The sequence below is a fragment of the Zingiber officinale genome, chromosome 6B (genome assembly GCF_018446385.1).
Source record: "Zingiber officinale cultivar Zhangliang chromosome 6B, Zo_v1.1, whole genome shotgun sequence".
In the NCBI taxonomy this organism is placed as follows: Eukaryota; Viridiplantae; Streptophyta; class Magnoliopsida; order Zingiberales; family Zingiberaceae; genus Zingiber; species Zingiber officinale.
The window spans coordinates 34,694,746-34,716,884 of record NC_055996.1 but is presented as its reverse complement, the minus strand read 5'-3'; positions in this window follow the sequence as shown (position 1 = coordinate 34,716,884).

Sequence of the window (22,139 nt, the reverse complement as noted above, 5' to 3'; positions counted from 1 at the left end):
TCCTAGAAGATGTTTTGATGGTCGAAACTTGCAAGGAAGAAGAAGGTGATTGGTGGTTTCTCATCTCGGAAGATCGTTGCCCACACAACGTCCGAGGTTAGAAGAGGAATACGGTAGAAGATCAAGAGGTTTTTCTAAAAGGTATAACTAGTATTTTTCTTTCTGCATCATACTAGTTATTTTTGGAAATAATACTAAATACAAGAGGCATACGATTCTAGAGTTTCGAATTTGTTTTCGATATAGTGTTCTTTTGTTTTTCTTTCCCTTGTGATTTGATTGTTCTTTTCGGTTAACCTAAAGTTATTTTAGGAAATTAAATATTATCTTTCCATAAAAGGTTTTGTCTAGTCGGTGGTGGTTGCTCCCATATCCAAGAAGGTCATGTGCCTCGCCACGCCAGTACTGGGAACCAATTATAGAAATTAATATTTAATGGAATTAATAACTTAAGGAGATTTGGGTCGAACGTGTTAAGTTCCGCAGGAGATCCAAGTCAAAACCTAAAAGAACAAATAGATTATGTTTTGGATCAAACGTGTTAAGTTCCGCAGGCGATCCAAAATTTAATTTAAAAGAACATATGGTAGCTAGGAAAAGGTTCAGACCTTTGTACAAAATTTTTGTACAGTGGAACCTCTAGGTTTTCCGAGTAGCAACCAATAGCATCATAGTCCAATCGATCGACCGATCAATTGGACCTTGTTCAATTGATCGCCCAATCGATTGACCAGCCTGGACTTGACTCAAACTCAAGTCTAAAATCTCCAACCCAACTCCTGGTCAACCGTGACCTGTTGGATCTCCATGCCTAGCATTTGGCTACACTCGACCAACTTCGAACTAGCCTTCTAGTCTCCTCCATCAGCCTTGCGTCCCTCGGATATCTCCCCATCCTTCATGCCTTGCCTTCAAGAGCTTCCTTCAGCCTCATCCTAGTTGTCAAGTTTTCCTTGCCAAGTCACACTAGGACTTACCTTGCTAAGACCACATGCTTGGACTTACAACCTTTGCCAAGATCACACTTGGGCTTTCTAATTGTCTGGCTCCTCACCAGGACCTTCTCCTTTGCCAATCACACTTGGACTTTCCAATTTCCTGGCACCTCACCAAGACTTTCTCCTTTGCCAAGATTATACTTGGACTTTCCAATTGCCTGACTCCTCACCAGGACTTTCTCCTTTGCCAAGATCACACTTGGACTTTCTAATTGCCTGGCTCCTCACCAGGACTTTCTCGTTTGCCAAGATCATACTTGGACTTTCCGACTGCCTAGCTCCTCACCAGGACTTTCCAATTGCCTGACTCCTTACCAGGACTTTCTCCTGCTTAGCTCCTCACTAAGACTTTCCCGTTGCCTAGCGCCTCACCAGGACTTTCTCCTGCCTAACCTCCAGTTAGGACTTCACCACTGCCTAAACTCCAGTTAGGACTTCACCATTGCCTAACCTCCAGTTAGGACTTCCATACGCCTAACCTCCAGTTAGGACTTACCCAGTCAAGTCTCCTGCCATCCCTGACCTACTTGACTTGTCTTCTTATGAACCTGGTCAACCCTTTGATCATCTCCATAACCGGGCGATTGCCCTAGCAATCTCCATATATTGTCAAACATCAAAACTCACATCCCGACTCAAGCTTGACCCAACTCAAGCTTAGTCAAATTGGTCAAACATGACCTAGGGAAATTGCCTCAACAATCTTTCCCTTTTTGATGTTTGACAATACCACTAAGTTAGGCTAAATCCCATAGCCTTAACTTCTTCTTTACACTAAGGCTAAATCTCATAGCCTTAACCTCGTCTTTATCACAAGGTTAAATCTCATAGCCTTTCCTCTTCTTTACACCAAGGCTAAATCTCATAGCCTTAACCTCTTCTTTACTCCAAGGCTAAATCTAAATCTCATAGTCTTAACCTCTTCTTTACTCTAAGGTTAAATCTCATAGTCTTAACCTCTTCTTTACTCCAAGGCTAAATCCCATAGCCTTAACATTTTCATGACAAAGCATGAATGAAGGTTTCCTTCATTTTCTCCCTTTCCTAGAGGGCAAACTCCCCCGGCTTGGGATGAAGGCCTAACTTAACCTTCCATTCTCCCCCTTTGTCACACATCAAAAACTGAAAATAAACTCTTCTCCATAAGAGTTACCTCTACGTTGTTTACAACATCATATGTTGTTAACAACCCCACAATAAAAATCTCATACTCTTCATTGCCGCCAAAGCTCCCCCTTGAGCTCTACTTCACTTCAAAATGCTCATCCCATAGCATGCATTAACTTCCCAATGAAAATCTCATTCATTGTAGACAATGCTCCCCCTTGAGCAGTAATCTTCTTCTCAATACTCATCTAAGAGCATTTTTCACTTTACCAATGAAGGTATGATCCCCTTCATTAATCCAATGCTCCCCCTTGAGCAGTAATCTACTCCACAATGCTTATCCGAGAGCATTTATCATCCTATCGATGAAGATAACCAATCTTCCATTGCTCCCCAATACTCGACCCTGAGTATTATCCAACACGAAGGTTTAACCCACCATCCAAGGTCTTTGAAAAGATTTTTATGTTTTCAAAGAGTAACTCCCCCTAAAAATATGGTCAAATTTCTATCATTGCACCAACAATGACTTGGGGTTCCTAAATAATTAAGAAAACCAAAACTCGAAGTTTTGAGGTTCAAAATTCAATAATGAAACTAACCTCAACCTAAACTTCACCTAAGTCGACATTAACCAAACCATGCTTGTTTTCATCATGAAAACTCCCCCTAAGTGTAAACAAATGTACTCCAAAGGGTTAGGAATGGTTAATGGCCCATGAAAACCAAAACTTGAAGTTTTAAGATTCCAAAATTCAGAATTGAAACTAAACCTTATCCTAAAGTTCACTTTGGTATTTCTTAACCAATCCTTACTTGTTTTCACATGAAAACTCCCCCTAAATGTATACAAATGTATTCCAAGGGGTTTGGAATGGTTAACGGGACTCGAAGTGACTTGAAGTGCTGAGATCAAGCTTTTCAGGCCAAAATCAGACTTCCCAATCAATTGAAGTTAGGACTCAATTGATTGAAATCACTTCAATCGATCCATTGATCGATTCCACAAGCTACTACTCGCAGAAATTCCTCTGAATCGATCGACTGTGTAACGACCCGGCCCTCTTGGCCCATTTGGCGGCCCATTTGGCGACCTCTCATGTCGTCGACCGTCGGCCCTTATGTCGTCGGCCCATTTGGCGACCTATAATGTCGTCGACTGACGACCCTTGGCCGTGTCGTTACTCACTAGGACTTTCCACCCCTGGTAAGTGGATTTTTGCTTCCCCCAGGATTCGAACTCTAAACCTTCAGGCTTAAATATTAGAGTTTATGAAACCTGGTAACCAAGTGAGATGACTAAATTGTCACGCCCCAGAGGAGTCTCTGTCCGAAGAAATTTCGGCAGCATCTCCCCTGTACGGCGGACAATCTGAAACTTTTCTACAAGCACTATACACCTCAACCACATGCGGCTGGAATAATAACACAAATTAAAACAAACACCACGCAATTTATAAAGATATTCAATAACAATAGGACTCTGACTCGAAATCCACCCTACTCCACTACACTCGTAAAGCTCAAATCCAACGAACTCACCTCTTCTGTCGTCCAGGCAGGCACGTAGTAGAATGAAATCCAATATCATATCAAAAATTCATCAAAAAAAGTATCACTCCATACAATATCTATAGGAAAAATCCAAAGACAATACTAAAATAAAGTCTGATATAGAAAAAGGCCAAATAAAAACAAATAACGAACTAGTAGAGAACTGGCTCTACGTGCAGATGGGGGGCCAGCGACTGGAACTGCTCCGGACAGCTTCAACAATGGAGGCGGGTGAGTCCAACACTCAGCAGGTACAACTGATATGCATAATAAAACAAAAAACAGACAACACTAATCATGTGTACAGTCTCCTGAATACGAGAAGGAATAAATGCAACTGAAACGAAATCAGGAGATAACTGTACTAACCGGAATCAAGGTACAAAGGTAACAGGTCGTCAGACCGAAGAAATCATAATCCTATATGCATGTCAATCAAATTCATCCATACAAATGCAGCATATAAGTGCAGCAATCACAACAATAAAATGCAATAAATGCATATGGTGACCGTGCACTCGGACATCACTGCTCCTGACAGTGACTGAGTGGACGGAATGCTGTCGGAGTACTCCTGTCCTCTGGCCCCAAATCATAAATGGGGGAGCTCAATGCTCTCATCTCCCGGTACACAATGACGGAGAGGAAAAATCTCTGCCGGCTACCACGCTGAGTCTCCTGACCAACGGAGCCAAACAGAGTCCACCATCTGCCGGCTACCACGTTGCTACACTAAATGCCAACGGAGCCAAATAGAGCGGAACTGACTGCCGGCTACCACGCTGAGTCACCTGACCAACGGAGCCAAACAGCAGAACCGCCACTCACCTGCCTGATATACCACTAATCCATGGGTGGTGGTGGTGTGTGCAGTACATGTAACTGGCGATGGGCTCAACCATAGTGGAGCCGACAATCGCACAGCATGCAAACATGATGAATGATACTAAGCATGACAATCTCATGAATAGCATAGCAAGATTCATACATAAATAAAAGGTGTACCACAAGTCAATGTATCGGATGGAAGGTACACAAACAGATAGGGTATCATATAAACCCAAGGTCCTGAACATGATGTATCATATGGTTGGGTCACTACCGAAAGCATGTATGGTCAGATAAATAATAACATGCAGTGCATAATAATTAAACAAACAACATGTAACAGATCATGTAGTGACCAACCGAATCAAATGGAAACACAATTCTTGCTATATGTTTGACACTTTATCATGCATATCAAAAGACATAAGTCCAAGTACCCGTCTCCAATAAAGTGGTCCAATCCGGTAATCAAGATACTCGTCGAGATACCGTCCCGAATCAAAGTCCTGCGTCGAACATATAGATATATTTTATTTAGCTACAATTCAAATGAATTTAAATAGCTTAATAAAATCCATGAAACTAATATCAGGGAAAGCCCTAATTAACATCACCAATTGCCTACCCAAAATTAATTCTAACCATTGACTAAGGTTAATGGTCTTAACCCTAATCGTTCCATTAGATTCATTTAAAACCAACTCAATCTACAATAAGGATCTGCCATCAATGTATCATCCTATAACCAAATCATGTATGTATCATTTCATACCTAAAACAACATGTATCAAAAGCGTGCCAACTCAATTCATAAACTAAACCCTTACCTTACTGCCGCTAGACCAAGATGCAGTTGGAAAACAAAACTTACTGCTAACAAAGATAAATTGCTATTGTAAATCAAAGGGTTGCTCAACCACAGTCGCTATGGCTCAATAGCAAGGATCGTTGCTGCTGAAGCTTTAAAAGCTTTGCTGCTAAAATCCACTTCACAGATTCTGTCCAGAACAGAATCAAGAACGATCAACCATTAGTTGGGAATGATTTACACTGTTCGAATCAAGAACAGAAAATGGAAAATTTGATATTCCAAACTTACCTCAACCGGAACCTAGGACACAGAAGAAGGCTCGGCCAAATTTAAACTAGACACGGCACAATAAAGGAAGAACTGGTGCTCTGCCGTGGGGAGGAAGGGAGGCTCGGTCGCCGGCACAGAGAATCGGAGAGGGGCGATAGCGCTAGGTTAAACCTAGTGGCCGGCGAGGTCTCGGGAAGAAGAAAAGAGGGAGTCGCGGTGGCCGGCGCTGCTTCGATCCAGAGAGGGCAGCGGCGACGCTGTGCAAAAGCTAGGGCAGAAAAGGAGAGAAACTCGACTCGGGGGAAAAAGGAGAAAATGAGAAGAGGGAAGAAAAATTGGTCTCGGAGAAGAGGAGGAGGCGGCTAGGGTCGGCGCAGAGGAGATTAGGGCAAGGAGAGGCGCGGCGGTTTCGGGGAGAAGAAATGGAGGAAAACGGCGAAAAATAAAGAAAAATAATAAGAAAAAGAAAAGGAAAAGGAAAAGAAAATAAATCTTTTCCTCTTTAAAACAGGGTAACCTAAACAGACTTTTCCGGACCCCGTTTTTATCCCCGTCAACTCGTCCGTACGAGCTCCGAAAAATTCCAGAAAAATGTCTAAAAATTTCGAAAAAATCCCTTATTAATATTCGTATATTTTCTGTATTTTACATTCTCCCCCACTAATAAAAATTTGGTCCCCAAATTTCGTTATCTACCATCAGCAAACACTAACAACAGGTAAAGCGTATAAATGCTGAACGGTAAATTAAATTACATACATCATGGGAAAAGATGGGGGTATCGAGCTCGGATAGTATCCTCGAGCTCCCAAGTAGCCTCCTCATCCGAATGATGCTGTCATCTGACTTTAACCAGTCGAATCGTCTTGTTCTGCAACTGACGCTCTTTCCGGTCCAAAATCCGTACCGGAACCTCCTTGTAGGTCACTTCAGGCTGTACGGGAACTGAGATATCTGTCAGCACATGTGCCGGGTCAGGTACGTATCTACTCAGCATAGATACGTGGAATGAATTCCTACCAGGGACGGTGGTGGTGCCAACCGGTAACCTACCGCTCCAATTCTTTCCAAGATCTGGAAAGATCCAATGTATCGCGGAGCTAACTTATCTCTGAAGTCAAATCTCTTCACCCCTTTCGTGGGTGAAACTCGTAGAAATACATGGTCGCCAATAGAGAACGCTAGGGGTCTGCGTCTCCGATTAACATAACACTTCTGGCGATCCTATGCCTCTAGCATCCTCGGTCTGATAGTATGGACCAACTCTGCCACACGATGAGCTCTATGAGGTCCCAACAACTGGGCCTCTCGGATTCTCATCTTGATCAACGACTGAGCAATCCATGGTAACTAGAGTACCCTGCTCTGTCTGTCCTTACCCCTCAAGGCCCAAATTGGAGGAACCTTAAATCAAGTCTGTGACCACAACTCGGTGGCAAGCTAAAATCCCTCCGGACTTCCTGCTAAGCGCATCGGCAACCACATTAGCTCTCCCCGAGTGATAGCTAATGGTACAATCATAATCCTTTAGAAACTCCATCCATCTCCTCTGTCGGAGATTAAGTTCCTTCTAAGTAAACAGATATTTGAGACTCTTATGGTCAGTGAGAATCTCAAATGTAACACCATATAAATAATGTCACCAAATCTTCATGGAAAAAATAATGGCGACTTGCTCCAGATCATGTACAGGATAGTTCTTCTCATGATCCTTCAATCGACGAGAAGCATAGGAGACTACCATATCGTGCTACATCAGAACAGCGCTCAAACCCTTAATAGATGCATCGGTGCAGAGGACATATCCGTCCTCTCCAGAAGGTAAAAATTCAAAATCGGAGCCGACACTAGTCTCCGCTTCAGCTCCTAGAAGCTAGTCTTGTCATCCTCAGTCCAAGTGAACTCCACGCCTTTCCAGGTCAAGCGTGTCAGTGACATAGCTATCCGAGAGAAACCCTCAACGTATCTTCGGAAATATCGAGCCAAACAAAGGAAGTTGCGAGCATCTTCTATAGACTCCGTCTACTCCCAACGGTAACAACCTCGATCTCCTGTGGAACCACGGTATACTCCTACTGGTGACCGTGTGTCTCAAACATCTCACAGAAGACAACCAAAATACGCACTACTGATCTTCACATCTAGATGTTTCCATCGAAACATCTCTAGAACTATGCAAAGATGATGTTCGTGACTCACCGTGGATCCGAAATAGATCACAACATCGTCAACAAAGACAATGAAAACCGATCCAAACATCCTGAGAATACCAAAATCATCAAGCCTCTGAAAACATCTAAGGCTTCCCAAACCCTAATGGAAAAATCATGACTCATAATGTCCGTATCACAGACATTTCTAGCCATAAGATCCCTGACAATAAGTCTGTAATATAATCACCAACAATACAAATCACCAAAGAATAGATCCACCAGTGTGAGAGCAACGCTCCATCACAAGAAATGCCACATATGTGGGAGCAACGCTCTACCACAACAACAATAATATATGGGAGCTACGCTCCACCACAAACAACACATAAGTACCTAAGGCACCTAACTATCCAGCTAGAGACTGCACGAGATCTCTCTACCACAGAACACTACGATAGCCTAAGGTATAACCACCCAGTAAACAAATCAAACTCATAGTCGACTCTATCATCATCCTAGTGGTCCGGTCACCCACTAATAGGAGAATTAGTTGACAGGGTAATACAATAAATATCATAATGTAGGCATTTAACATTCTACATTTAACTTAGGTAGAATCATCATGATGCTACCAACCATACATCTGGCACACGTGCACACACCACATATGTATGATCGACATAATCCTCCAATTAGTACACATCAAACATACTCACAACATATGTATAAATCACCGTGACACCACCAACAATGCATACTGAACCCGTGTGCATATATCATCGTAGATAAGATCAACAATACACCTCCAATAATACTCACAACACATACCAAATGAGTATAATCACTTAATACTTCCAATAAAGCTTAATATCACAAGTGTACCCATAAATCAAACATAATCCACAAGATACCTCCCATAAAACACCAATCAGTGGCTAGCGAGCCACGCCCAAAGCAGCACCAACCTCTAATTCAACAAAGATTTAGTATCTAACTTTGAAACATCTTCCAAAACCCATCACAAAACTTTCAAAACATTGGTAAGGATCCGAATCATCACTTTGGAAAATCTCCGCTAGCTGTTCTAACTATCTTCCACATTATGATATCAAATCTAAAATCCGCAATCTGGAAACAAACCTTTTTCAAAGAATCCACGCCAATTCCAACAAAACAACACAATTAAATCTAGCATGTGACCATCAACTACAACTAGAATGAATTTCGAGTTCAATCCATAAAATAATTGATCTCACAATCGCAACAGCTCCTAGAATGAACTGATGTCACCATAATGCACTGACCAGAAAAATCAACTGTACTGATCACAAACGTGCTAGAATCCACAAGCACCAATCTGCTCTATATCCACCAACCCACATCAAAATCCGAATATAACATTTAGAGCAACATCTAACACAGTTAAAGATGTTCTAAAATCATTTGCCACCCTAAATGAAAACTGAATTCTATATCTAGAAAGACCAAAAACAAATAACTATAGATCAACCATCATCAACCTATATGGATACCCTTGGGAAAAAAAAATGGAACAACAAAACTTGAACGACCTTGCCACAGAGAACTGCTCAATCATATATCTATTTGTTTTGGTGGTGTGGGATGAAATCTATCTTTAGTAACTATTGACATCAAATCTTTCAAAAAAAAAAAAAATTCTAGCAATAAAAATATAGCATAATGGATAGCAACCTGAGACAATAGCAGCTGTGCACAATTACTAAAACAATACTACTTTCCATTATAACAATCTCTCTAGTAAACAAGGATTTTATTGTCCCAAGGAACATCCACGATGGACCAATCAACCTCCTCTACTTTGTTCATAAATTCTGAACCCATCATAAGAAGCCAACACCCAAAACAACCTTTGGACTTCCCTATCATTAAGCGCTCAAAAAAATCACAAACATCAACACGAACAAAATTTCTACACAAATCATAGCACATCCACCATTTCTGTCCAAAACAGCAACCCTTTAAGCATGAATGCTAATCAAATAGGAAAAGAAAACAACTAAATCCTTACCATCTAAATATGAAGTTCAACACCGTTAACTACATCAAGAACAAAAGAAGAAAACCCACGTCTATACAAGATCACCCGGAAGCATCACCAAATTGTAAATCCATACCAAATTTTAGAATTCGTCAAGAACCACTCAAATGCAGATATTCCTCACCACTTTCAAAACATACACCAGAATCCTCAAAGAAATTCGGCATCTAATCCCAATAATCACTCTTACTATATTTCCCCATAAGTTGTGGAAAATGCAGCAGGTACTCGGCACTATCAAGTATGGACAGCTGAACTGCTACACAACCTACCTCATTTCTTTGTTATTTTCCTCTTGTTCTAGAAAAATTTTATAAAAATTATGCATTAAATTTGTTTGGCCTTCATGCTGCATGGTACAGGGACCAATATCCACCTTGCCTTTTGTACCTAGAATCCAAAGTATACACCTTGAATCATAGTCATATCCGATTCCTCCCCATTATGAACTGATCAACCTGTGACTACGCCTAATTCGATTAGTTGACTATCAACTTGGATCAGGCAGGCAATCAATTTAACAGTAAAGCCCAGACCTTAGAAGAGCATCCAAGCCATTCTTTGCCCTTGCTTAGATTATAAACTGATGCAACTCAGTCCATGCCCAAAATTACGCATCAATTATTATCGAGTCTATCCAAAGTCTAGCTCAAACTTAGATTTCAAAACTATTAACCTTAGAATCTAGGATAGTATGAGCCACTAAGGCACTAACAAACCAAGAGGGTAGTAGAAAATATCAATTATTTTTTTCAATAACCCTACCTGATATAACGTTTCATATCTGTTTAATTATTACACAAGTATTACTACAAGTATAACAATTACAAAATAAACATTATACCTATTTGTTGTCTGGAGTTGTTCCGTCGCTGTCCAGTCCCCAATTTGACCTCAAAATTTCGAACGAGAAAATCGTCGGAAATCCATATAAATCAATAACGGAAGTTCATAACAAAATCGAAACGAAAAATCCGTGCAACCCAAAATAACTGCCCAGACTAATCTGTCTCGCAACTAGGGCTAGTATAAAAATGTCCAAAATACCAAACGCAGGTATCACACCCTGCTCTGATACCAATGAATTGGTATCAGATAAATCCCGAAAATCCAACACACGGAAATCAAATAAATATCGCCAAACTTTGGCGCGCTGATACCCAATAAATTGATATCAGATTATTCAAAGTATCCATAATACGAAAACAAAGATCGTATAAATCCAGAACACACAGCAAGTATCGTATACCTGCTCTGATACCACTAAATTGTCACACCCCGGAGGAGTCTCTGTCCGAAGAAATTTCGGCAGCATCTCCCCTGTACGGCGGACAATCTGAAACTTTTCTACAAGCACTATACACCTCAGCCACATGCGGCTGGAATAATAACACAAATTAAAACAAACACCACGCAGTTTATAAAGATATTCAATAACAATAGGACTCTAACTCGAAATCCACCATACTCCACTACACTCGTAAAGCTCAAATCCAACGAACTCACCTCTTCTGCCGTCCAGGCAGGCACGTAGTAGAATGAAATCCAATATCATATCAAAAATCCATCAAAAAAAGTATCACTCCATACAATATCCATAGGAAAAATCCAAAGACAATACTAAAATAAAGTCTGATATAGAAAAAGGCCAAATAAAAACAAATAACGAACTAGTAGAGAACTGGCTCTACGTGCAGATGGGGGGCCAGCAACTGGAACTGCTCCGGACAGCTTCAACCTGAAAATATCAACAATGGAGGCGGGGTGAGTCCAATACTCAGCAGGTACAACTGAAATGCATAATAAAACAAAAAACAGACAACACTAATTATGCGTACAGTCTCCTGAATACGAGAAGGAATAAATGTAACTGAAACGAAATCAGGAGATAACTGTACTAACCGGAATCAAGGTACAAAGGTAACAGGTCGTCAGACAGAAGAAATCATAATCCTGTATGCATGTCAATCAAATGCATCCATACAAATGCAGCATATAAGTGCAGCAATCACAACAATAAAATGCAATAAATGCATATGGTGACCGTGCACTCGGACATCACTGCTCCTGACAGTGACTGAGTGGACGGATTGGTGTCGGAGTACTCCTGTCCTCTGGCCCCAAATCATAAATGGGGGAGCTCAATGCTCTCATCTCCCGGTACACAATGACGGAGAGGAAAAATCTCTGCCGGCTACCACGCTGAGTCTCCTGACCAACGGAGCCAAACAGAGTCCACCATCTGCCGACTACCACGTTGCTACACTAAATGCCAACGGAGCCAAACAGAGCGGAACTGACTGCCGGCTACCACGCTGAGTCACCTGACCAACGGAGCCAAACAGCAGAACCGCCACACACCTGCCTGATATACCACTAATCCATGGGTGGTGGTGGTGTGTGCAGTACATGTAACTGGCGATGGGCTCAACCATAGTGGAGCCGACAATCGCACAGCATGCAAACATGATGCATGATACTAAGCATGACAATCTCATGAATAGCATAGCAAGATCCATACATAAATAAAAGGTGTACCACAAGTCAATGTATCGGATGGAAGGTACACAAACAGATAGGGTATCATATAAACCCTAGGTCCTGAACATGATGTATCACATGGTTGGGTCACTACCGAAAGCATGTATGGTCAGATAAATAATAACATGTAGTGCATAATAATTAAACAAACAACATGTAACAGATCATGTAGTGACCAACCGAATCAAATAGAAACACAATTCTTGCTATATGTTAGACACTTTATCATGCATATCAAAAGACATAAGTCAAAGTACCCGCCTCCAATAAAGTGGTCCAATCCGGTAATCAAGATACCGTCCCGAATCAAAGTCCTGCATCGAACATATAGATATATTTTATTTAGCTACAATTCAAATGAATTTAAATAGCTTAATAAAATCCACGAAACTAATATCAGGAAAAGCCCTAATTAACATCACCAATTGCCTACCCAAAATTAATTCTAACCATTGACTAAGGTTAATGGTCTTAACCCTAATCATTCCATTAGATTCATTTAAAACCAACTCAATCTACAATAAGGATCTGCCATCAATGTATCATCCTATAACCAAATCATGTATGTATCATTTCATACCTAAAACAACATGTATCAAAAGCGTGCCAACTCAATTCATAAACTAAACCCTTACCTTACTGCCGCTGGACCAAGATGCTGCTGGAAAACAAAACTTACTGCTAGCAAAGATAAATTGTTGCTGTAAATCAAAGGGTTGCTCAACCACAGTCGCTATGGCTCAATAGCAAGGATCGTTGCTGCTGAAGCTTTAAAAGCTTTGCTGCTAAAATCCACTTCACAGATTCTGTCCAGAACAAAATCAAGAACGATCAACCATTAGTTGGGAATGATTTACACTGTTCGAATCAAGAACAGAAAATGGAAAATTCGATATTCCAAACTTACCTCAACCGGAACCTAGGACACAGAAGAAGGCTCGGCCAAATTTAAACTAGACACGGCATAATAAAGGAAGAACTGGTGCTCTGCCGTGGGGAGGAAGGGAGGCTCGGTCGCCGGCACAGAGAATCAGAGAGGGGCGATAGCGCTAGGTTAAACCTAGTGGTCGGCGAGGTCTCGGGAAGAAGAAAAGAGGGAGTCGCGGTGGCCGGCGCTGCTTCGATCCAGAGAGGGCAGCGGCGACGCTGTGCAAAAGCTAGGGCAGAAAAGGAGAGAAACTCGACTCGGGGGAAAAAGGAGAAAATGAGAAGAGGGAAGAAAAATTGGTCTCGGAGAAGAGGAGGAGGCGGCTAGGGTCGGCGCAGAGGAGATTAGGGCAAGGAGAGGCGCGGCGGTTTCGGGGAGAAGAAATGGAGGAAAACGGCGAAAAATAAAGAAAAATAATAAGAAAAAAGAAAAGGAAAAGGAAAAGAAAATAAATCTTTTCCTCTTTAAAACAGGGTAACCAAAACAGACTTTTCCGGACCCCGTTTTTATCCCCGTCAACTCGTCCGTACGAGCTCCGAAAAATTCCCGAAAAATGTCCAAAAATTCCGGAAAATTCCCTTATTAATATTCGTATATTTTCGGTATTTTACAGACTGATCGATCCAACCTGAGTCAATCGATTGGTTGATCGATTCACTACCCTTCTGTTCGCGGGAATTGGCTTCCCAATCGATCGGTTATCGATCGAACCCATTCTAATCAATTAGCTGATCGATTGGGTTCCTGATTTCCTGAAATTCAATTTCAGCGAAATTTAGAAACTTCCCAAAAATTCTATAAAATTCTAAAAATCATGAAGATTCATGTAGACATTATTTAGGGTATACTTTATCAAGAAAAAATAGTTTTCTATAAAAATACTTCTTATTTTCAAAGATTGACACAAATTCAAAAACTTGTAAAAATTTTAGTGTTTTCTTCAAGTTTGTGTCTAACTATTCAATGATGATCACTATCAAAAGATAGTCTTCACCAAGGTTTTTCAAAAGAATTTTTAAAATCATTTTCAAAATCAATATCCAACCATGTTCTTTGGGCTCAATGCACATGACTTGTATATTAGCTTTCCCAATGATTGGAAGTCACACGACTATGTGCTTTGATGAACTTAAAACTCAACAAGATGTACTAAATCAACATTTTGAGTTTTGTTCACCATCCTAACATCTCACTTGTATCTAATGTGTGCTAAAACATATATAAGTCACCTTATGATTCTTTGTGAGATGTATATTTGGTTTTGCCCTAAACTAAGGGATCATGCATATCTATCTAGGCATTAAGAGACTTATGATCATCCACCTAGTATGTCATTTGGTATAATCCCACTTGTTGGGATATTTACGATTCTTAATAAATGTCTTTCATCCTTAGTTACAAGGAAATTAACATAATGCATGATGATTAATGGCATACATCAAAATAAATATTTTTCAAAAGAAAAGCATGTTATAGCTACATGATGTATGTATGGAATGACATGATATTTTTATGTTTTTCATAATAAAAATGAATGCAACACATGATGTCATGACATATAATAAGCAAGCAATCATGGCATTTTAGCATAAATAAAATATACCTAGATAATCTATCTAAGTATCCTTAAACCTTAGCTAAAACCTTAAAATTAAGCCTAGATTGCTCATCTCTTGAAGGAATGTCAAAACCCAACTTGGCATTTCTTTTACCCCTTTTCTATTTGTGCCAATTGAAATTAAGAATCCAGTCCTCAAATATTTGTTTGGCACATATTACTCTCTCAAAGAGTAAATGAAATCAAATTAAGGCTTAGATTCGCCTTTAACCTTCTAAGAAACTGTCAAAACCCCAACTTGGCATTTCTTATCCTCTTCTAAATGTGTCCATTTAACTTAAGTTCAAATCCTCAAAGTTTGACACATTTTACTCTTCCAAAGAATAAGTATCTTACATTAGAACCTAGATTTCCCTTTAATTATCCTAAGAAAAATACCAAAACCCCAATTTGGTATTTCTTATGTTCTCCCAATTGTGCCAATTTAATTCAACCATAATTTCTTAAGATTTGGCACATGTTACTCTTTCCAAGAATGACCATTTGGATTAAGGTTTACATTTCCCTTAATTCCATAAGAAAATACTGAATTCCAAATTTGGCATTACTTTTGCTTCTCAAGTGTGCTGATTTAACCTAATTTCAAATCCTCACACTTGGCACCTTTTTACCCTTAAAGGCTTAATCACATTTGATTAAAGCATGGGGCTTCCCTTAATTCCTTAAGAAAGTATCAAAATTCTAATTCAATTTTTCTTATACTTTTCTTAAGTATGTCAATTTAGATTGAATTCAACTCTTCAAATTTTGGCACATATATCACTCTTTTAAAGAATAACCCAATAATCCTTTTCATTTTCGAAGGTTAACAATAACCTTGAAAATGCTCTCAAGTGTCAACTTTTCCAAGGTTGGGTTAACTACCTTTCCAAATGGAGTTAACACTCTCTAAACCCATCTAGGGTGTAGAGAATATGCTCTTAGGAACCCAAAACCTATTGGTGCTCCTTGGATGCTCTAGATACTCACTAGCGATGACTTCCTTAGATACCTTGCTAAGGACCTTTCTAGGCTTCTTAGAAGCCTTGGTCACTTCTACTAGGTCAACTCTAGGGATTGCTTCCCTTGTAACCTTCTTTGTGACTTTATTAGGCCTTTTTGGAGCCTTAGTCACCTTTACTAGATCAACTTTAGGGATGGCCTCCCTTGTGACCTTCTTTGTGACTTTGTTAGACTTCTTAGAAGTCTTGGTCACATTGGTCTTGTCAAAAGAACCTTTAGGGATTCCTTTCCTAGTATCTTTGACTTGACCTCTAAACCTAGAATTGGTCCCATAGCTATATGGAACTCTATGAAAGGAACTCACATCCTTCTTGACTTTAGGTTTGTATCTCAACTCTCTATAGTCATTGGATGACTCTTGTCTAAACTTTCCTAGGTTAAGCTCATTTTGACCTTTAAGCATATTTTCCATTTTTGCTAGGGTTCTTTCTAAGTTATCAAGTCTTGATCTCAAGACTTGGTTTTTCGTCATTAAATCCATAGATTTGGATTTTTCTTGACCCCTATGAGCATTTCTATATTTAGGCATATATCTATAATCCTTATAGTTATTGCCTAAATTATTGTCTACCTTCCTAACCTTACGTGTGGTAGTTCTAGCATGAGGAGGAATATATTTTCCCTTAACACTATCATGCTTCCTACTTTCATGATAATTTGCATTAAAATGATAAGTGTTATTTCTAACATGTATTTTATCATGACTAAAAGGAATTTCACTATTAAAGGTTACCTCGGGTTTGCTTTTAGAAGCTCCCCTAAATGTGTGCTTCCTCTAATTACCTTGGTTGACTTCTTCCCTTTAGGACATTGACTTCGGTAATGTCCTCTCTGATTGCAAGAGAAGCACACAATGTACTCCTTGCTTCTCTTTATTGTGGGGTTGATCTCCTTGAGCTTTTCTTTGCCCTTTGTTGCTACTTGGCCCTTCTTCTTGGCCAATTTGTGGCATTTGCTCTTGTAGTACCCATGCTCCCTACACTCAAAGCAAATAATATGATTTTTATCTTTAATAATTGAAATCTTTATACCTTTGCTTGTAGGGTTGATGTTTGATCCTCCATTTGATTTTTCTTGCAATGTAAAGATGGCATCATCTTCTATTTCTTCCTCTTCACTTGAGGATATGGACTCTTCCACTTCTTCATCTCTTGAGAATGTGGAAGATCTCTCCTCTTCCACCTCCTCCTCGAATGTTGACTTCTCGTCAACATCGGATCGCATCTTTTCTTCCTCATCTTCTTCGGATGTTGACCTCGTATCAACGTCGGATTGGTCCTTCTCTTCTTGGACCAATGAGCCTTTCTCCTTGGGCTCTTCCACTCCTTGGACTTGTGTAGGGTCTTCATGATAGGCAATGATCTTTTTCCAAAGATCACTTGCATTTGTGGTTTCACCTACACTCAACAAAATATTAGAAGGTAGTAAATTATGCAAAATTCTCATTACCTCCTTGTCCACCTCCGATTGCTTTCGTTGCTCTTCGGTCCAATGCCGAGGTCGGAGGCGTTTACCCTTCTTGTCCGTAGGAGCTTCAAATGGGTCACTCAAGACAACCCATTGGTTCCACTTCATTTGGAACCATGTCTCCAGTCGATTCCTCCAAAAGGCGAAGTCTTCCTTGTCGTATAGCGGAGGAATCCGGATGTCCATCCAAGTGGACCTCCCAAGTCCATCTTCTTCTTCCTCTAGCTTCTTGCTCTCTTGGCGGTTAGTCCGTTGAAGAGTGACCTCGCTCTGATACCAATTGATAGGACCTTTATGCCCGCTAGAGGGGGGGGGGGGTGAATAGCATTTCATCGCGCTTGAGTTGGTTTGTTTCTTCTTGATGATGTGCAGCGGAAAATACAAGAACCAAACACCAACAACGCTAACTCTAGGGATTTACTTGGTATCCACCTCAAGCAGAGGTGACTAGTCCAAGGATCCACACACTCAGACACCCTTCACTATAAAATCACTCCTTTGCGGTAACTACCGAAGGCGGAGAAGCCTTACAAGCTCACAATACAACAAGAATGTAAAGAGAAGCAAATACAAGGGAAATCTTACAATATTTGTACAATAAATCCTAACCCTAGCTTCTTCTTCTTCTTGCAACTCGCCTCTTGACTTGGACGTGCCTCCAAGAACCTTCAAGATTGGCGGAGAGAGTTGTGGAGAAGTCGCTGTGAAAGTCGCAGAAGAATCGCAGGAAAGAACGCAAAGTTTTGCGGAGAAAACGCTCCGCCAAGGTTTTAAACAATGCTCCCAATCGATCCAATCCATCCCCAATCGATTTCCACGTCAGCACCCAGCAATCCCAGTCGTCCACTGCCTGCAACCTGCGCAACGGTCACTTCCCAATCGATTAACCGATCGATTGGGACTGCCTGAATCGATCGGTCGATCGATTCAGAACCTTTCTGTGCTCTCGCGTCCACGCGAGAGCTTCTGCTGCCCAATCGATCGACCGATCGATTAGAAGCTCCCAATCGATCGCCCGATCGATTAGGAAGGCCTCTGTGCTCGCAAATAATTCTCCCAATCGATCGGCCGATCAATTGGGGGCATCCCACACTCGCAGCACAGTCCAATCGATCGACCGATCAATTAGACCTTGTTCAATCGATCGCCCGATCGATTGACCAGCCTGGACTTGACTCAAACTCAAGTCCAAAATCTCCAACCCAACTCCTGGTCAACCGTGACCTGTTGGGTCTCCATGCCTAGCATTTAGTCACACCCGATCAACCTCGAACTAGCCTTCTAGCCTCCTCCATCAGCCTTGCGTCCCTCGGATATCTCCCCATCCTTCACGCCTTGCCTTCAAGAGTTTTCTTTGGCCTCATCCTAGTTGTCAAGTTCTCCTTGCCAAGTCACACTAGGACTTACCTTGTCAAGACCACATGCTTGGACTTACAACCTTTGCCAAGATCACACTTGGACTTTCTAATTGTCTGGCTCCTCACCAGGACCTTCTCCTTTGCCTAGATCACACTTGGACTTTCCAATTGCCTAGCTCCTCACCAGGACTTTCTCCTTTGCCAAGATCACACTTGGACTTTCCAATTGTCTGGCTCCTCACCAGGACTTTCTCGTTTGCCAAGATCACACTTGGACTTTCCGACTACCTGGCTCTTCACCAGGACTTTCCAATTGCCTGGCTCCTTACCAGGACTTTCTCTTGCCTAGTTCCTCACTAGGACTTCCCGTTGCCTGGCTCCTCACCAGGACTTTCTCCTGCCTAACCTCCAGTTAGGACTTCACCACTACCTAAACTCTAGTTAGGACTTCACCATTGCCTAACCTCCAGTTAGGACTTTCAGACGCCTAACCTCCAGTTAGGACTTACCCAGTAAAGTCTCCTGTCATCCCTGACCTACTTGACTTGTCTTCTTATCAACCTGGTCAATCCTTTGACCATCTCCATAACCTGACGATTGCTCTAGCAATCTCCATATATTGTCAAACATCAAAACTTAAATCCCGACTCAAGCTTGACTCAACTCAAGTTTAGTCAAACTGGTCAAACATGACATAGGGAAATTACCCCAATAGTATTCTCATTCGTCGGAGTCTCTGTTCTGGATCAGCTTTGGGTTTCTCCGATTCGATTTCGACTCGCTGCTCTCGCCGCTGGGAGGTATTCTTGATTGGATTTTTTCAGGATCTGCTTTAGTTTTCTCAAATCCATTATCATTCGCTTTCCTTGGGAGTCATCACCTGTCCTTCCTCCAATGTCATCGCATCCCCAGCTCTTCATTGTGTTAAGCTTTCAGACAGGATCAACTTTAAAGGAGATGTGGATTATACTAGGCAAGACTTTAAAGAAAATACGGAATTGAAAAATGCAAGTATACTAGGCAAGACTCTAAAGAAAATACAGAATTGAAAAATACAAGTATACTGGCAAGACTTTAAAGAAAATGCAGAATTAGAAAATACAAGTATAGAAATAACAATTCTCTATACCCACCTTTTTTGTTTCTTTCCTTCTTTCTTTTGGCCTTTTTTTTGCTGAAAATATTTTTTTTTCTTTTTTTTTTTTAAATTTCAGCCTTTTTTTTTTATAGTAACAGGACGACTAAAACTCACTAAGATTGAGATAATAATGATAAGTTGATAATGTTGAACAAAATAAATAAAGATTCAGGCACAAAAGAAAAAAGATAACGAAATCGATTTAGAAAAACCAAAGCTCTGATACCAACACCTAAATCCAAACCCTAATTACAACTATACCAAACTCAAACTAGACCCATATCCTATCCTAAGCCTAATACAACTTAAACAAATATTTGTTTGCAAATATGTCTTTGTAGGGAGGATTCAACTGCCCTCCTCTCTTTAATGGAAAAAGGATTACTAATTGGAGGAGAAAGATGGAAGATATCCTTAAAACCAACTCACAATGCTAGTAAAGTATTCAAAATGGAATCAACTTGCCAAGAGACATAAAAGGTGAGCTATACAAGTTTGAATCAAGGATAAGCAGTATGAACAAGCAGTCCAATCAAATGCAAATGCTACTACCATCATTCTTTGTGGTCTAACTCAAGCCCATCTTGAGAAAGTTTGGTCATTCAAAGATGAAAAAGATCTTTGGGAAAAGCTAAGTGCTGAAAACAAAGAGGTTGAACTTGAACAAGTTAACTGCACTAATCTTATGGCTCAATCAGATTTTGAGGACGCAATCGATGAAGCTGAACCTGAATCAGAACTTGATCCCAAGTCAGAATCCAAACAAGGCAAGTTAAAGGTAATTGAGTTAGGTAACATCTCTTTAACTTGACCTTAATAGGAGTTAAGAACAATAACATATACACATTTAACCTATCTTATGTTTCATACAAATGTCTTATGACACAACAAGAGTATACTTTTGGACAAAATAAGAAATTAAATTATAATCAGATAGGATATAATTCGTATTGGATACCCAAATATCATGTTCATTATATGAATTTAACTCATGTTAACTCTAGCTCAGACCTAGGAGAAGATAGAAATTTGGCCGAAAAGAAATAACCCTTCAATTTAGAGGGCGCTAAATTCGAGTTTCACTCTAACTAGGATTTAGGTCTTGTTAGGTTTTGCTAGTTTGATTTATTCTAACATTGATTTCTTTTAAATTTAAAGTTAAACTTAACTTCAGATGTTGATACTTACCTTATTGTTAAGATACATGATTACATTATTTTGACTTGAGCTCATTTGATTTCAAAGCCACTTTCCTACTTGATTTTACTTAATCTCATTATTTACATAAGAATTCATTTAAAAGATTTAACTCACTTAAAAGTTTGCTTAATTATTCAGTTATTCAAGATCATTTAACACTCACATATCAATACTTATATTACTTGTTGGCTTGTTTTATCATAATGCTTAAGTGTTTACTCACCTAATACTTGCGAAAATTAAATTGATACTCATGTTTATGTTTACAAATATTTTATGGTGATTTTGACTATTAAGTTTACTTGATTAAATTTACATGAAAAACATGTCATGTTTTAACTTAGTGATTACTTGAGTCAAATTTGTATCTTACTTAAAGCTTAAATTACGTATATCTACATGACCATTTGAAAGCCTATGAATCATTCAAATCATGTTAAGTTAATTGTCATTTAAAATCTAAGTTATTAAGTCTTGCCTTGTTATAAGTCTAATATTTACATGATTGATTAATTCTTAGACTTGACTTGACATATATGAACTTGCATTGACGTGTAGTGACTTTTAGTTAACTAGTTTTAACCTTTATGTTGACTTGGAGAATGTTTTTAATGTTACTTATGTTGGCTACTCTATTTGCAAGTCCTACTTGATTACTAAATGTCTTTAGTCTAGTAATTTTCAATTTTACTTCATTAGACATCATATGATTTTAAAATTATTAAGCTTACTTAACTAAAATTCAAGCTTATTAATTCATCACCTATCTAATGTTATTAAAACTTATTTAATTAAAGATGGTTTATCTAACTATTCAAAATACTTCTTGACTTATGCAATCTTGTTCATTATTTTAAGCATTTACTAGTTAAACATACCTGTATATTTGACCTAGTAGTTAACTTTATGCTTAATGGTTGACCAACTTGACTATGATCCTTTTGACTTGGTTGACTCTTATGATCTTGTATATTAACTTGGAGTTTGACTTTGACTTGTGCTTTGACTTGACTTAGTTTTACTGCTTCTTTTGGCTTGCATCTATTACTTGAGTTTGATCTTTATATGATTGAGCTATTATTAGAT